Source organism: Paroedura picta, chromosome 8 (genome assembly GCF_049243985.1).
Source record: "Paroedura picta isolate Pp20150507F chromosome 8, Ppicta_v3.0, whole genome shotgun sequence".
Classification (NCBI taxonomy): domain Eukaryota; kingdom Metazoa; phylum Chordata; class Lepidosauria; order Squamata; family Gekkonidae; genus Paroedura; species Paroedura picta.
The window spans coordinates 16,333,004-16,345,664 of NC_135376.1; positions in this window are offsets into that span (position 1 = coordinate 16,333,004).

The window sequence follows — 12,661 nt, forward strand, 5'->3', positions numbered from 1 at the left end:
GAAGGTATCGGAGTCTACCAGGACACACATTATCGTCTTTCCCTTGGTCCTTCCATCATTCACTTCTTACAAGCCAGAAATTGGATCAGGGTTATGGAGAACTTGACTTTGATTCAGATTTGCCCCTGGGTGACCAGAAGGGCACTTCAGTAACATGAGACATTTCAACTACCTATTGCCTTCAACACTTTGTAAGCCATATTGAATAAAATGGAAGCTGCTGCAAAGTAGACTTGTTTAGGCTTTCTTCCTAAAGAAAAACTAGCAACAACCTAAGGATGTGTCTCCCTTTTTTCCTAGTTTTCTCAAAATGTCTCAGAAGCTCTGCCTCAGCAGGAGCCTCAGATTCTGCTTCATGTTTCGTTTTTGTATTATATTTTGTTGCAGACTTTGTTGGAAGTACATGAGTCTAGTTCCGGCTTTCATTTAAAAATGTCCTGTTCTCCTTCTTTCTCTACTTCTCTGCTTTCTTCAGGAAGTTTCACCCTGATGAACGATGTAGCATAAGTGTCTTCAAGCTCTTGGATCAAATGTGCTTAACGCAGTTGAGACTTTGAGCTGTCGACTGTCATGCACCATTATGAGACTTCAGAGCGTGAGTCTCTTATCTGGAAGATGTTACCTCCCAACAGGGCTGATATTTGCCTTTGGTGTCAGCCTTCAGGCATATGATCTTTGATCATGGATCAAGTCCTTTGTGGTACTGTAAAGCAGGTAACAACAAAGCATTCATTTCTCATTGAGTGACTGGCTTTTCACTCCTGTACTTGTGATATATGCATTGAACTTCCGTGAAGATACTTCAGGCATTTCTTAAGCCTGAAGATTGTCCTCAGGATGTAGACTTCCTGAATTTAGCAAAAAAATAAAAGGTCTGCAAGTTTATTGACATTGTTTTGACCGAAAGAGTAATATTTTTATGGACTAATACTCAACACCAGGCTTTCGTGAAACCCTGGGGTTTCTTGACGGCCTTGGAGGGGTTTGCCGAATGAATGGTAGTTACATTTGAAGTTTTTATAAAATTTGTTAAATATTTATTGGGTGATATTATCATATATGATGGGCCTGGAGTGGGGAGGGGTGGGAAGGCGAGGGGTGCCGGGTAGGACAATGGACAAAATGATCACCCCACTTCTGAGGTTACTCAAAACCTGAAGAGTGTTTCAGGGGTTTCTCAAATGTAAAGAAGTTGAGACACGCTGCTACACAAACAGACACACACACACACACACACACACACACAATATATATAATACATAGAGTTTCTGGGTGTGTGTCACAGTGTTGTCCCAGATGTTGGCACTTCTGGGTTGCACCAGAAGTGACATTGGTCTACTCCAATGAAGATCACTGGTCCCTTGTTTGCCAGCCTGCTTCCACCCACTGACTAACGTTGGCAGGCATGAGAAAGAATGACCAGCAGTCTGCGTGCCATTAAGGTAAAGGTATCCCCTGTGCAAGCACCAAGTCATGTCTGACCCTAGGGGTGACGCCCTCTAGTGTTTTCATGGCAGACTCAATACGGGGTGGTTTGCCAGTGCCTTCCCCAGTCATTACCGTTGACCCCCCAGCAAGATGGGTACTCATTTTACCGACCTCGGAAGGATGGAAGGCTGGGTCAACCTTGAGCCGGCTGCCGGGATCGAACTCCCAGCCTCATGGGCAGAGCTTTCAGACTGCATGTCTGCTGCCTTACCACTCTACGCCACAAGAGGCTCTTTGCGTGCTATTAGTGGACATCTAATAAGCCTAGGAGAAGCAAGCGGTACAGGCTGGGTTGTGTGGAAAATTTGAGGAAAGATTTTCAGATGGGAAGAGTTTGTGTTGGAAAGTGGACTTCTCTGAAGAGATGCTTGGGCAACTTGTTGGATTACTGATCTGGCAAATCTTAGGCAATGCTAAAGTGTCTGATTCTGTTTGTGGCCATAGGCACACTGATTCATTGCTGAGTCCTTGATCGTTGTTTGGGGCAAGGGTTCTCCATTGGACATCTGTTGCATTAGTAATGACAAGAGAGATTGGGGAAATTCACAGAGCGTGGTACAGGTGATGGTCACATGTACACACACACTGTCATTTCCCCACCATCACAAATACTCAGTTGTTCAAGAGCGGATGGCAGCAGAAGGGAACAGGAAGGTTCCCTGCTACAGGCAAGCAATCAACAGATATAGAATGCTTTGCAAAATATTCATTTTGATTTCTGGGCTCATTTCAGAACAAGGCTCCATTGCATTTCTGATGGAGTCTTATCAGCAAGGGTTTTTGAGGATTCTCCTGGCTGTGAGGAACCTGGAAAATAAAACCATCCACAAATACATTTAGAAGAAGAAGAGTTGGTTCTTATATGCCGCTTGTCCCTGCCCGAAGGAGGCTCAAAGCAGCTTACAGTCGCCTTCCCATTCCTCTCCCCACAACAGACACCCTGTGAGGTGGGTGAGAATGAGAGAGCCCTGATATCACTGCTCGGTCAGAACAGTTTTATGAGTGCTGTGGTGAGCCCAAGGTCACCCAGCTGGCTACATGTGGGGGAGCGCAGAATCGAACCTGGCGTGCCAGATTAGAAGTCCGCACTCCTAACCACTACACCAAACTGGCTCTCGTTTATGTTATTGTTTTTGTGCATGCAGACAAACACTTATACCCCAAATTAAATTTTGTTGGTATTAAAGGTCCCCTTGGACCTTGGATTCAAGTTTTCTTCTGTTGCTTCCGTCCAACTCGGCTAGTCTACATGTGCTTGGATTCCTGGTGTCCCTCTCAAAACAGGGCACAACAATGCTACAGGAAGAATGTCAACAAGGTTAAGGGAACTCTCTGGATTAGAGAACCAGATTTGACTGCCTGCTCTTCCACATGATGCCTGCTGGATGACTTTGGGCCACTCAAATTTCACTCAAAGTTCTCTTAGCTCCTCCTCCTTCACAAGGCAACTGTTTTGCGGAGAAGAAAGGAAGGCAATCATAAGCCACTTTGAGATTCCTTAGGATTGAGAAAAGTGAGTTATAAAGCCCATATCTTCTTCTTTTGCTTCCGTATTCAGCATCCTTGTATGCAATGAGGCTGTGAAATCAGAGAACCACTGAGATGCTTGCCAATCTCCCTTTTAGGCATTCATTTGTGATGCAATTGTCCAAATGAGCCTCATGTTTCTACATACCGCTGGATGCCCAAGCACTCAAAGGGCTGTGTGAGTCATGGATAGACCATTAGATGCAAACAGTCAGCAAAATTCCTCTTGAAACGTGTCCTTCATTCAATTTGGCCAAGAGAGGGGGGGAGCCAGCATGAACATGAAGTGGTGCAGTAATGTGCTTTTCAGTGTCGGATGCACTGATGAATCGCGGGGAGAGTGTTATTTTGTAAAATGAAATTTCAATCTCACTTTTCATCCAAAAAGCTCAGGGGAGCCTATGTTGATGCAGTTGATCCTCACCCAATGCACCCTCTTTGAGGTTGGTTAACCTGAATGACCTGGCCCAATACAGGCTGTAAACTATTGGGGCTAAACAGGGATCCAAACTAATAGTTCTTGGTCCAGATCCAGCACTTTAATAGTCAGAAACTGTTTGAAATGTGATATATTTCTCCCTCTCCAGAGATTTTAAAGCAGTGGATAGATGGCCATCTGACAGAAATGCTGATTCTGTGAACTTAGAAGAAGAGTTGGTTATTATACGCCAGACTGTGCTACCTGAAGGAGTCTCAAAGTAGCGGAAACTGAAGAAGAGTTGTTTTTTATATCCTGCTTTTCACTACCTGAAGGGCTCTCAGAGACCCAATTATGCACCGCAGCAGCCATGCCAGGCAGTGGGGAGGGGCAGTATAAAAATCTAATAAATAAATAAAACCACCTTCCCTTCCTCTCCCCACAACAAAACACCCTGTGAAGTATGTGGGGGCTGAGAGAGCTCTAAGAGAACTGCTCTGCCATTGCAGCTCTATCAGGATTGTGACTAGCCAAAGTCACCCAGCTGGCTACATTTGGAGGAGTGGGGAATCAAACCTGGCTCACTGGATTAGAGGCTGCTGTCTGTCACTTAGGCAGATCATGAGAGGGAGGGCAAGAAGGGATCAGCCAGTGGTTGGCTGGTGGGGCTTTTTCTTTCTGAGAGCCAGCTTGGTAGACTCAATACGGGGTAGTGGTTAGGAGCGTGGACTTCTAATCTGGCATGCCAGGTTCGATTCTGCACTTCCCCACATGCAGCCAGCTGGGTGACCTTGGATTCTCCACAGCACTGATCAGACTGTTCTGACAGAGCAGTGATATCAGGGCTCTCTCAGCCTCACCCACCCCACAGGGTGTCTGTTGTGGGGAGAGGAAAGGGAAGGCGACTGTAAGCCGCTTTGAGCCTCCTTCGGGTAGAGAAAAGCGGCATATAATTTATTTATTTATCATACTTATATACCGCCCTCCCCGGAGGACCAACTCTTCTTCTTCTTCTTCTTCTTATCTGCACAGGATAACGATGATTGCCAATTTGGGTACAGGAAGGAATTTGGAAGTCAGAAAGAAAGTATCCTGGAGGTTTCCTTACTTCCTCTAGCCATAGTGTTAGGGTCACTGGGGGAGTGTGTGTGTGTGTGTGTGTGGGGGTGATAGTTGTGAATTTCCTGCTTTGTGCCCTGCAGGGGGTAGACTAGCTTATTCTGGTGGTCCCTTCCAGCTGTATGTCTCCTAAAAATTGTGTAATCAACTATACCAAGGTTTGTTTTTAATTGCTATTTTAAAATTCAATTTCTTATTTATTCTGTCAGAAAGGAACATGGGGGAAAGGAAGTTCCTTTTAAAAAATGATTTTACTAATTGGTATGACTAAATGATGAAGAATAATATGTAATTTGTATCTCATTAATGTTCCCTTCTCCCTGCCTTGGAAACAGGATAGACATAGGCGGTGATAAATTATCTGTAACAAGGAGGAGCACTGCACTCGCCAGAGGGTCCCTAATCACCATGGATTACTTTGTGATGCGCTGTATATCCTTTATTAAGATGAACTTATTTGTTTTAATATGAGTTAAATTTAATCTCAGAGAGAATCAATTGCAATTTAGCGCCCGCTTTAAATGCTCAAAAATGCAAAGCCTTTACAATAGATTTGTAGACATAGTCGCTCCCGCAATCTCAAAATGAAAAATCAGACAATTATGGAGTTGGAAATTATGGTCTGTTGATAGATTAAGTAGCTGAACTGTAAATTATTAACGCTTTCTCTTCTATCCATGTAGGTTTCCTCCAAGTCCACTAGGCATGGGTGTTTAAGGGCAGAACCCCGCTGGGCAAAGGCTTGTGGCAATGAAGATCCACTCGCTTTTTCTTACTTGTACATTGGACAGGGCCAGGTGATGCTATCAATCCCATCCTTTTACACCACTCGGTATGTAGGTTCAGATGATAACACCCAAGACAAAGAGATTAAGGACTGCCTAAAGAGGTGGTGAGCTCCCCTTCACTGGCAGTCTTCAAGCAGTGGCTGGACAGATACTTATCCTGGATAATTTAGGCTAATCCTGCATTGAGTAGGGGGTTGGACTAGATGGCCTGAATGGCCCCTCCCAACTCTATGATTCTATGACTACCCTCTCCAAGACTCTCCAGACAGCTCAAAGCATCTCCTCACATCCAAAGGGTGCTTGCCAGTGGAAATTAGTTGGAGGACTTCAACCATACTAATGTGTAGAGTTGTTAGTCTTCTGGATTCTCCACCCCTACCCCTTAGTGCTGGTGGGAGAATATGGTTTTGGGGTTGACGGTGTAATGTTACTTCCAGGGAAAACATTGAAGCAATGTCAACCCTCTCTTCGTGTTGCCAGAAAATCTAAAAAGGTGTGGCATCATCTCAGGGTTTTTCTGAAAGTGACATCATGCTATCCCCCCATCTCTCCACCACAACAGGAGGCTAGGCCAAGATCAGCACCACACCTACCAATTTGTTGTTGCTGCTGTTGTTGTTCTTATTGTATTTATATTAGTTTCCCGTCCTCTCTCCAAAGACTCCGGGCAGATTACACATAGAATAGAATTACATATATACAAGACAAATACAAAAATAAGAATATGAATTGAATTAAATAAAGTTTTCAAACCACTGAAAGCAAAAGAATTAATGGCCAAATTTGCCCAGCTTTTTCATAAGGGAAAGGGGGAGAGAGTATACAAAATAACAATAGGATTTAGTTGAGTGGGTTCGGATAGAAAGGCCAGTGGATTTAGATGTTATTTCAGGCCTCAACCATAGGCCTGGTGGAACAACTATGTCTTGCAAGCCCTATGGAACTGTTTTAGGTCTCGCAGGGCTCACTTGGCAGTGTTCCACCAGAATATTCCACCAGATGGTGAGGGGTTTAGAGACCAAGATATATGAGGAAAGTTTGGGGGAGCTTAGTCTGTTTAGCCTGGAGAGGAGATGACTGAAAGGGGATCAGATAACCATCTTCAAGTATTTAAAAGGGTGCCATATAGAGGATGGAGCAGAGTTGTTCTCACTTGCCCCAGCGGAATGGACCAGAACCAATGGGATGAAATTAATTCAAAAGAATTTCCGTCTAAACATCCAGAAGAAGTCCTTGAAAGTTAGAGCAGTTTCTCAGTGGAACAGGCTTCCTCGGGAGGTGGTGGGTTCTCCATAATTGGAAATGTTTAAACAGAGGCTGGATAGCCATCTGATGCAGAGGCTGATTATGTGAAGGTGGCAGGTTACAGTGGATAAGCAATAGGGTTGTGAGTGTCCTGCATAGTGCAGGGGGTTGGACTAGATGACCCATGATGTGCCTTCCAACTCTATGATACTATGAAGCTGCCTTGAGTTGAGAAAGAATGAAAGATAGGCAGGCAGGCAGGCAGACAGAATCATAGAGTTGGAAGGGACCACACAGGCCATCTAGTCCAACCTCCTACTCAACGCAAGATCTGCCCAAAGCATCCTATGGACGGACGGACGGACGGACGGACGGACGGACGGACAGACAGACAGACAGACAGACAGACAGACAGACAGATAGATGGTGCAGGGTGTTGAACCCAGAGTAGGTTCCTTCTGACTCTGTTTTTCTATGATTCTAGGCCAAGATCAGCCCCTAACTCTGGTTGAGACCAATTTAATCTCCTTGGGGCCAGGAGCCCTGAGCAGATTTTATTTCTAGTTCTTAATGATCTTTGCATGACATGTTTGGAAAGGATCCCACATCTTATGCTGCAGAATTAACTAGCTTAGGGAGAATGGAATCAGGAGGGGAAAAAAACATGGCCCTCCTCTCCTGTACAAATGAAATAGTTGTTTCTTGAAAGGAGCTGCTGCTTTACCAGAGGAATGGCACCACAGGATCCAGTCCTCAGTGGTTAAGTACCATAGGCCAGAGTGTAATACGTAGCTTTATCTTCAGTGCATAGATTTTGGTGTTTAGCATGCTGTCTTAAGACTGTCTTCAGAGCCAGCTGCATGCATTTATGGAATCCATGATGTCAGGGCTATAATGGCATTGACTTTTACATCTTAATAATCAAAGGAAGAATGCCTTTGAAATGAAGTGACATCTCCAATTCTCCAGAGCCAGGAATCTTTTGAAGATCTTAACTAGCAATGTGTACTTTATGGGAGGCTTAAATACTGAGGCTGCCAGGGGGGAGAAGAAAATGTGTTTTGGTGATCCTTTTAGCATAGTTAGCCATGGATGTGACTCAGATTGTCGGGAAGCCTTAGAATAATCTCCAAAAGAATTCAGGGCAAGAGAATTTCAGATTAAAATCAGATAACTGGGACCGTCGAGGCTATCTACACAGAATCAGCTGCTTGTGATGTGTTTAAAGTAAAGATTTCTTGACTTACTATAATTCCTCCTGTGTTTTATTGTATGGAGTCAAGAAGTGACTTTAATTGCCATGCCAACAAATGCTCGTGTAATTGTTAAAAGGGCGATGCTTTCAGAGTATTACCTGCAGAAAAGAACTGGTATGCTTGAATAGGCAGATGTTTAAATTGAACCCATGTTCAACCCCCTCCTTAGTTAGAGTGACAATGTTACACTAGGGTTGGCAGGTAGAACTGGATCTGTTAAACTTAAATTCACATCGAGCAGAAATTCTTTTAAAATGACTTTTCAAAAAGCCGTGGCAGCTGCTAAGGCTGAAGTTGGAAGTAGACATCCACAGCTGGCATTCAGAAAGTCCCAGTTTCAACCCCTGATGTTCTTTGATAAAGGATTTCCAGTGGTGAAACAGACCCTTCTCTGCTAGAGAGTGGCTGTTGGTCAGTGTGGACAACAATGACCTGGAATGACCAATTTTCTGACTTCCCTTAAGGCAGCTTCATCATTTCTCCGCAAATTGCCCTCTGCTGATGCTGCTTTGAAGAAAGGAAGCAGCATTTGGAGGTTCAATCCACAAAATGGCAAAGGGACAAACTGTTCTGTCTTCTTGTTTCTACTTTTATAGCTGAAAGCTGAAAGAAGAAGAAGAAAAATACAGCTACAAGGCATTTCCCCCTTCTTTGACTTTGCCGCAGCCATTCTGATAAACAGCTGCCTTCCCTTGGATTGTATAATCAGGTCTGACTAGAGAGAGGGTGGTCTCAGCATTAAGAGGCCATCTTTGGATTTCTGGACCACAGGTAATAGAATATTAAAAATCCAAAGAAAGCTGAACTCTCTAACTTAGTTCATCTTCTTCCTGAGGCTTCATGATGAAGAGGGCAGGAGGAGGAGAGGAGGGGAGGCAAGGTTTTTCATTGTGCGTCAGATATGGTAATCAACAAAATCTCAGTGGAGCTACTCTTTGATTATGAGATTCTCTAAGCCGATGATCATATGTTTTGGGACTCAAGAACATTTTGGATGCGAGAGAGAGAAAGAGAAGGAGGGAGAGATTGAAGACTTCCAGAGAGTTAAGCCTAGAGGACAAGGGGAGATCTGGGAAGACAAGCAGAATTCTTCTCCAGACAGAGCAAGAACACTACAGGAGGATTTCATGAAGCAGAAGACCAAAGATCAGGAGGAATTAACACACATCTGCCCTTTCCCTCCCTTTGAAACAACAAGTGTTTGGAGCACCTGTTATCTAAAAGTTCCAATTTATTTTGAGGGACCTGCCTTTTCAAAACATTCCCGTGGTGCCACCCTCTTTAATTCCAAATAGCTTTTCATTAACAGGTTGAGGGGGCATAAAACTTTACTCTGACTGTTTTTTCTCAAGAAATAGATGACAGGGAATCACGCTGTTTAATTTGTTCCCAAGCTTGGGGGGAACTTAAAAAAATAGCATGTGAAGAAGAAGACTAGTTTGAACCTTAATGTTCTATTTGCAGTTGATTTCATTGAAACTAGAGAAATTTCTCAAGAAGGCTTCATAAATTCTCGTCACTCTAATTTTCTAAATTCTAAAAAAATTCCCTTTTCAATAAGAACCAACTCTTCTTCTTCTTCTTCTTCTTCTTCTTCTTCTTCTTCTTCTTCTTCTTCTTCTTCTTCTTCTTCTTCTTCTTCTTCTTCTTCTTCTTCGTCTTCTTCTTCTTCTTCTTCTTCTTCGTCTTCTTCGTCTTCTTCGTCTTCTTCGTCTTCGTCTTCTTCTTCGTCTTCTTCGTCTTCTTCGTCTTCTTCGTCTTCTTCGTCTTCTTCGTCTTCTTCGTCTTCTTCGTCTTCTTCGTCTTCTTCCTCATCATCATGGTCAATCAAAGGTCAATCCTTAATTTAACCCAGTACAGCATTTCATTCTGCACTGGGAACTTCGCTGTCCCACCTCCCGTGTAGGAGCACAAATCCTGGGTGGACAAGATGCACCAGACCAAATGTTCCCCTATGTGCTTGGATCCTAGGGAAGCTTTCCAAAGATGGAAGATATTTCTGTCCATGCTTGGTAACATTCTGCCCTCCTGTTGCAGCCCCAAATGTTCCCCAAACACTGGAAGTCTGGAGGCAGGAGGAGGGGAAACCGTGGAAATTGCCCCCCTCCCTTCTATCATTGGAAATTGTCTGTGGGATTCAATCCAAGTCATGTTCCATTAGCATCCACCTTCTCGCTTCAGACTATTCACCCCACTACTTTTAAAGGGTTAAGTTAAACAACTCACCTGCAGTTTCACTCTTAGACTCCTATGAATGTTTTAAGCAACTATTCAGTACAGATACCGAGTCATCGTTTCACAGGCAATCTTGAATGATATGGCAACATTTTTTTTCCTGGTAGGTTAAGGTCGAAATATTAATCTGTGTTTATTCTTCAGAAGGTAGAGCCGTTTCTAAGACTCATTAAGGGTACTGAAAGGTCCTATTTTTATAAGCCAGCGATTTTCTCACAATTATGCCCGGCAATAGAAAATTCGTGTTCTTTGTCATGCATCCTTTATAACAGATATCAGATCAGTTTTATGACCTTGGTGATCTCTTTCCCTTTGAAAACAGTACAGCTCCACAAAATATGCTCACATTTTCAATTTGTGACTCTGAGCACTATTTCTTTCCTAATGTATTGAAGTTGATGGATTTCAGCGGTTTGGAAAAATCAGACTATCGAACTGGTGCCCAGAACTTCATTTGTTCCTTAGCATGAGTTGGGGGGCTAGCAGAAATACATTTAAAGTTTGGGGGCCATAAGGAAGAGACCACAACTTACAGACAGCATAACTTCCAGGTTATCACCAAGTATTTATTTATTATATTTATAGTCTGCCCTCCCCTTGCAGCTCAGTTGATGCTCTAGGAATTCCCCCCATCCTTCTATGGAAAAGATCACAGAGATTGGTGAAATTCCTGGAAAACCATGAATGGAACAACAGAAAATGACATCATTGTGTCTATGATGTCATCCTCAGCTTTCTCCCACCACTCAGGGATGAAACTAGGTGGGCAGAAGACTTCCATGGCAGGCAACCTGCGAGCCTATCAGTTATGGCAATGTGTCAGTGCACAATGCAAAACTTGAAAAGATTTCTTTGTTTATCTTACCATCATTCTTTCCTTCCATGCCTAAGTATTGGATTTAAGCCACAAAAAAAATGTAAATGAGAGACCTTTCCCATTATGCTCCTGCCTCTTCAGTTCTTTCTTTGAAAGCTACAGCCTGAGTCATGAGCACAGCTTGGGGATTTCTAGCTCATTATACCCACCCGCTAATAGAATTCACCGATCAAAGTCAACTTGGCCAAGGCACAAAATATAACACACCCAACAACAGAATCCTGTTCTTGGCAAAAGGTAATTCAATCCAAATAAAACAATGTCTTGCAAATTAGATAGAGTTGGAATTGTAATCAAATAAGCACTACTTGCTTCATTTTTATAATTGTACTTCTCCATTTTTTACTTATTTTTAATTTTTTATTATTACATCTCATGGGACCCTCAGGCTGAAGTGGTGTTAGAGGGGGGGGGGGAAGTTCCTTGCTAAAGTTCAGTAGATGGGATGAGAGGCTTTTCTGTTTGAGAAATAATCATAAATGGGATGCCTTTTTAGGGTTCCTTTGATTGCACTCCAAGCTGTGAAACCTGTCCTTATGACAACGGATTGTTAGCCACAGCAATGACTAATATTATCATACTGTGTATAATGCTACCTTTGAAAACAAACCTTAAAAGCTAAATAAGCAATGGCTATTTCCCCCCCTGGAACCTTAGTTACATTTGCAGTTGTGATGATATTAGCTTCTGCCCCCAGCAAATTAGACACACAATGAGAAAGGGCAAGAAGTTGATTTCCAGGGTATAAAATAGCTTGCAAACAATTAATTAGCTTAGCAGGAAACAAGCTTTCAGATCAGAGAAGAGCTCTTGAAATTAGTAGCTTGGATATCCAGTTTGTATGAAGGGGCAAATATAAGGGTGTCTCATGAAATGCTGTAAAAGTGAAATTTTGGAGATTGTGAGGTGGGTCAGGCTTTAAGAATCCAAATACTAGAAGAAGAAGGAGGAGGAGGAGGAGGAGAAGGTTCTTATGCTGCTTTTCTCTACCCAAAGGAGTCTCAAAGCGGCTTACAATCGCCTTCCCTTTCTTCTCCCCACAACAGACACCCTCAGAGGTGGGTGAGGCTGTGAGAGCCCTGATATCACTGCTCAGTCAGAACAGCTTTATCAGCATCATGGCGAGCCCAAGGTCACCCAGCTGGCTGCATGTGGGGGAGAGCAGAATCAAATCCGGCTCGCCAGATTAGAAGTCCACACTCCTAACCACTACACCAAACTGGCTCACTTGGAAGTGAAGTGGCTTAGGAACTTGGGAGAAATGGGCTTTGTCATTGAGCAGTAAGAAACAACATTAACTAATTTCCCCAAGAGAACTGTAACACGCGTGCCAAGGCTAAAGTCAACGTATACCACAAATATAGTCTGAACAACAGTGAATCTGGAGCACATGTGGGCAGAAACATGAGTGGCTTTGGACTTTGTGAGTGCATCTAAAGTTGCACTCTTACCTCTCTTGTCTGCATTGTTCTGTTCACTGGGGCACGAAGGTGCCATATACAGAGTTCACACGATTGGTCTGTCGCTGGTATATTTTCCCAGGTTGCAGTTAAGATTGCCAAGTCCTCCTTGGCCACTGGAGGGGAGTGGGCGGTCTTGGGACTTTTGGACTAGTCATGGTCCTGGGTTCGTCCAAAAATTTAGAACTTCAGAGTAACAGAGAGTTTTGAAAGCATGCAGTTGCTAGTTACCCTAGTGGATGAGGCAC